This window comes from Microtus ochrogaster, chromosome 4 (assembly GCF_000317375.1).
Source record: "Microtus ochrogaster isolate Prairie Vole_2 chromosome 4, MicOch1.0, whole genome shotgun sequence".
Lineage (NCBI taxonomy): Eukaryota > Metazoa > Chordata > Mammalia > Rodentia > Cricetidae > Microtus > Microtus ochrogaster.
The window spans coordinates 41,695,508-41,701,790 of record NC_022011.1 but is presented as its reverse complement, the minus strand read 5'-3'; positions in this window follow the sequence as shown (position 1 = coordinate 41,701,790).

Sequence of the window (6,283 nt, the reverse complement as noted above, 5' to 3'; positions counted from 1 at the left end):
TAAATAAACTGGGTTGAAGAGTTTAGGTAAATTAGTTTTCTGGCTAATTATTAACATCAGGGAATACAGTCTCTGAGTGAGAAAGTTAAAATCAGGAATGGGCACATGAGGGTGTGTTAATAAATACAAAACATGTTTTAGCATTCTGTCATTTCCAGTAATAAAGACAGGAGTGTTTGACATCAACTTAGACCCAGGGACGTGTTTTTATGAATACAAGTAAAAGGGTCCTAACCTGGGTGCTTGCCACTGTGCAGGAAGGCTCAGTACTGGGAGCCAGGAGCCGCTTTCCTCTGACTTTCTTCTCTCGGCCAGGTCCTTTGTGCTGACACTCTGCTACCTTCAAACTTGATTCTGGCAGGTTTCATTTGTCTCTGAGATTGATGGAAGACTCACCTGGATTTCATTTTAAATGGATGGTTTTAGAATGATTTTGGCCAGACTTTAAATCCAACACTCAGGAGGCAGAGGCAGGCAGATTTCAGCGAGTTCAAGGCCAGCCTAGTCTACAGAACAAGTTCCAGGACAGGTAAGGATTCACAGAGAAACCTTGTCATGGTAACCAAATAAATGAAAGATAGATGACAGATAGATAGAAGATAGATGGATAGATAGATAGTAGATAGATAGATGATAGATATAGATAGATAAATACATGATAGATAGATGATAGAAAGATAGATCGATGAAGAGATAGATAGATGATAGATAGATAGATAGATAGATAGATAGATAGATAGATAGATAGATAAATAGATAGACAGACAGACAGACAGACAATAGAATGAATCAGACCTGAAGAAGCAGAAGTAGCATCTTTGGTGCTGGTGATTGCCAAGGGTAACCTAGGTCTGCAGAGATGGTCCAAGGACTATATCCAAGGTCCATCCCAGTCTAGAGAAGAAGCAGTCAGTGGATGGAAAAGGATTGTGTCAGCATGGAAACCCTACAGAGAAGCTCCTCTGATTCCCTAGCCAGTAGACACTCAGTGCTTACGGGGATGTGAGTCTGTGAATCCCCGTGTCCCTCCCCAGAGTTTGCATGCAGTCATAGAAGGCCTCACTTTATACCTCCATGCTCCAGTGGGGGTTTCTACAGTTTACTACAGGAGGTCAGGATGAGCAGACTTAATAGTATTTCCATGACAGCTGATCTTCTTTTTTCAATCGGTTTTTGTTTTTGGGGACAGGATGTCTCTGTACAGCCTTGGCAGTCCACTGTAGACCCGGCTGGCATTGAACCCATGGAGATGACTGTCCTGTGCTTCTGGGGTGCTAGGATGGAGCAAATCCAACTACATCTCACAAGTTGATTTTCATGGCACATTTCCAATTAAGTAAATTTAAGCAAAAGTTAATTTTTAGAAATTTCATTAAATTTATTTTATATGTTATGTTCATTAGAAAATTCATTTAGATAACGTCTCATCCTTGAACATAATTTTGATGTTGTGCATATTACCTTTCTGGAGAGAGACCTTATCCGTTAATCTATCATAACTTTTCAACAGATTACAATTGTTAAACTCAACAGAACAAATTTTTTCAGATAATTCTGTCAAACGGATGCTATCCCTGTCCATCGTATTGATCTTCTCAACTAGGTATCCATTATTAGTCTGTAAAGACTGTATTATTTCTAAAATTGTCTCCTCATTCTTAGCCCTGTTATCAAACCATTTTAAATGAGATAACATGAAAAACAAAACTAATTCTAGAATCAAATAAAGGGATATAGAAGGAAAATCAAATCAGCCTTGAAGAGTATCATCCATAGTAGAAGCAAAATAATTATTGAACTCCAAGGTAGTTATGTCATCTGTAATATTTGTTGTTTTTCAGATCTTACCTGTCATAAGGCAATTACAATGGATTGGTGTAGGTGTAATAATTGTTATATGCCATCAGGTGTCACAGTTGCAGCCTCATGGCCAAGAGATGCTAGCAGCAGGGAATAGCAGTTATTAAGGTGATCAAATGATTCAGAGTTGGGACTCAGGATAAAGAAAAAAACCAAAGTTTCTCATCAGTGTGAGTTGCAGACTGTGTGCACTGCAGGGATCGCAGGTAGCAGCAGGAAGACCAGCGTGTAATCCGCCCAGAGTCAACACGTGGGTTGTGAGCCAGGGAGTGTAGCCTTTTGTGTCTGAGTGCCTGCTAAAGCCACTGGCTAGAGAGTCCGTGCCCAATGTGCCATGTGCCTGGCAAACTGATCCCAAAATGGGTGAACTGGATCCCACGTTCAGGCGCCAGATGATGACATAAGTTACAAAATAATCCCATACCTGTTCAGAATTATGTATAATAAAGAATTATTTATTAAGGGATAGAATCACAGATTACAGTCCTAGATCACAGTTCTCTGCACGAACAGGGACCAGGAACCAAATCTAGCAGAAAGAAGCAAGAACTGAAAGCAAGAGAAAAAGCACACACTTACAGCTGAATTTATAGTGTAAGAGACCAGGCCCACATGGGCTAGAATCTTAAAGGCTATTGGCTGAAGGAGCTCCCACAGTAGGATGCTTTGCTAATTTTCACTGATGGCTCTTCTAATGGGAGGGTTGCATATGTAGATATGGCACAGGACATGCAGTGCAGACAGAACCAGCTCAGCTCCAATAGTCAAGCTTCAAGCTGTGACTATAGTGTTTCAACACTTTGCAAAAGAGGCATTAAATATATATACTGACAGCTGATATATCTTTAATGCTCTTCAGGTCCTAGAGACAATCCCTTATATTGGGACTGACAACAAGCAAGTTAAGATGCTGTTCCAGCAGAATCAAGAGGCCATACAACAATACTGAAGAACATCTTTTGTTAATCTAAAATAGGTCTTATAACCTTATATTTTCATCATTATATAGAACATATTTTAAAGCAGAGTTGAATCACATGTAAAATATATTTTCAAGCAGAGTTGACTCACATGTTGTAAAAGATTTAACCATATATTTGTCATCATTTAAAAGTATATACCAATTTAAGATAGTTGAGATTTATTACTTTTTTTGTCTGGAAGGAGATACAGTGAACAGAGCTCATTAGGATTGCTTAAAACATTTTTAACAGTAAGTGAATGTACAAATATATGCAGTTCTACAAACGCATGGGGCTGAATTTAAGTTACACATAAAGTTAAATGAAAAGTGAAAGAAAGCTGACTTTTTATCTATCACTGATACTTTGTTACAAGCCACAGGGCATTTAAAGAAGAGAGAAAAAAGAAAGAACTTGGAGAATTAAAGTCGCAAATTGTTAGCAAATGGAAGAGAACAGAAGAGTTGCAGGTTATGCGGGCAGATGCCCTGGATGTGGACCTGCTGCCCATGCCATTTGGCTAGACACCGACCCTCAAGAGTCTGTGGCTCCTCCCTGTCTTAACCTCAAAAAATGGCAGCAATCATGCAGTTGCCCTCAGCAAAGATGGTGGCTGCCCACGTGCTGTAACTCTTTCTGTTTTTGTCCAGCAGCTGTAGTAAGAAATGTCTATGGTTTTGCCAGCCTGTTTCCCACGGGTTAGGCAGAAGGATCAAGGACTGCTCAGAACATTATCCATTCATCCACAAGATAACGGGGACCAAGGGCACAAAACACAAAGGACACAAAGTCCAAAGTCACAAGGTAGAGATAGAGTCACCTGAGAGGCTCTAGGCCATGAGGGGAACCATATCCGGAAAGGATCCACAGATCTGAGAAGCGTGCTAGGGCCCTAGGCCCAAATAACGAGGGCACCGCTCAGTGTGTGCCGTGCTCGGCAAAGCCCAAAGGCCTTGCTCATGAGAAGTGGCAGAGGTGATTGTCAGAATAAGTTGACTGGGAGGAGGGGATCTTACCATCGTAGCTGGGGTTGCGTGGAGAATGGCAGCAGACAGGGTGATGGAAAGTGGGTGTTGTAGGTTTCCATCACCCAGAGCTTTGGCAAAATGTCCAGCCACCTCAAACGCTGACACTTCTGGGTTCCAGGGCCACACGTGTGTCATTAATCAATCAGGCAATTTATGTAGCCATCTGTGGCCCTTGAATCCTACATGAAATCCGTGCAGCATGGTCACATAATCTATGCATGCCTTAGGTACCGCTACATAAACCCATGTCCGCACGCACTAAGCAGTCTTTAAAAGCTGAACACGTATGCTCCTAGCTCTTTTTGTCCCCCTTCTGAAGAGGTAACTACTGCCTCACTCTCTCCACCTATCTCTATCCCTGTGGGCAGGAAGGAACACGGAGAGAAAGCCTGGTGGCTCATGAATGGGGTGATAGGACATTTAGAAGAGAGACAGATCCCAGACAGTCACAGCCTGGCCAGGCAGAGTTTAACATGGCCGGATTACACACTAGGAATGAAAGGCAGACAGACAAACAGAGAAGGGACAAAGTAGAGACAGCACTTCCAACTACTGATCACTGGTAAAATGTAGGCTGACAATACTCATCTATGTAACTTGATATCTGAGCAGGGAGGACAGTTTCCATGAGGGAGGAAAGAAAGTCAAAATCTGAACTTCAGTGTCCAATGTTCAGTGTGGACCACGGGTCAGATTGGCCATGGGTTATCACTTACAAGGTCCAGTGGCCATGAGAATGGGTGAGCACAAACCAAATCCGTATGTCATCACATAGGATCTGTGACCCGGGGAAAAAAGGGTTTTAAACACTATAGGCTGGTGATTGACCAGCCCTGGGTCTTTTCACATGGGGAACCACTGTTGAGATGAATCCACGCTCATGGATGCATGGCCAGAGGTGCGGGGAAGGACCTACCGTTAGTGTCAGGGTGTAGAATTTTAGCAAATATTGATTTGGAAAAGGGACCATATAGAAGGGTTACAGGTTACAGGATCCCCAGAATTCCTAAGCTATAAGGGAGAGCCTACCAAGTTCACACCAATGAAAGATGATGGTGATTGTTATCCTGGCAGTTCCCATTGCGGGTGGGGGACCATGCAGGCAGGAAAGAGAATACACCATGCAGACAGAGAGTGAAATTTTATTAAAAGAGAGTATAGAAGGAAGAAGGGTGGAAAGGAAGAGAGAGAGAAGAGGATACACAGGAGGGGAAGGGAGGCAGAGAACTGCCTCTTCAGAAGAACAGTGGCCAGCAAGAGAGAAAAGTAAGAGAACAGACCAGCTTGCCTCAGTGGGAAGGGGGGTTGGCCTTGGATGGAGGTTGTCTCTTAAAGGGAATGCATACTGACAGGAAAGGCCAGCACAATCATAACAGAGACCCTTATCCAAATACCTTTTCTTGGAAAATTCCTTCTGAGGACCAGACATAATACTACAATTTCCTACTCTTACTATCTGGGCCTGTTCCCCTCATAATGCTCCCACAGAGAAGACCCTGATGTCTGATTTCTCTACACTTATTAATGAACTCTTGCCTTACATTGCATTCACGATCTGGATACAAACTGTAGGCATTTCATCCTTGGGTTCAGGTGTGTCAGTAATTCTCTAACATTCCTGTTCTTGATGTAATTAGGAGGGCACAAGGAAATCACTGGTTCCATGGTAACGGGCATTTTTTCCCAGCAAATTATTTTCTTCAGAGAGGCCAACATTACACACATTTTTATCTTTTATCAAAGCCCACACAGAATATCCCCAAGGGAAAGGCATTTAACAGGACCTGACAGCATCATTAAAAGCAAAAGGAACAAGGTGCTGGAGGCATGCAGTCTGCAGTGTGGCAACACTGGGACTTGGTCAAACTGCAGCGGTCACCATGCAGTTTATGCCAGTTGCTAATGTGTTTCTGAGCATTTGGTCTTTCCCTAATGGCAGATAGGTGAGAACAGAAGAACAGTGGAGGTCAGATGTCAAGGTGTGTGATTTATAGGATGCATGATACAGCTCTTACAAAGAGACTGACTGCAGCTATGCTGAGGGGGCATGATGCTCAATTTTCCAGGAATGGTGTTTGTTTTCAAAGTTAGCAATGTCCTAGAAGACATTCTTAAAAAAAAAAACACATATTAAAAAAAAAGTCTCCTCATATTTTTGGTAAAATAATTACTTCTTATTGAATTAAGGGACACCATCCCAGTTATAATTTAAAAGCAGCACAATGAGAAATACGGCACTGCAATGAGGATGACATAGGAAGTTTACTGGAAGAGGAGAGGGAAGGGGCAGTGTTATGATTCTGTGTATGAGAGACCTCGGCAGGTGAGAGACAGACAGCATGCAGACAGAGCACATAGGGAGTTTTATTTGAGGAGGGTAAGGGATTGGGGGAGGACAGAAAGAAAAGGGAGAGAGGAAGGGAGTGCAGACTG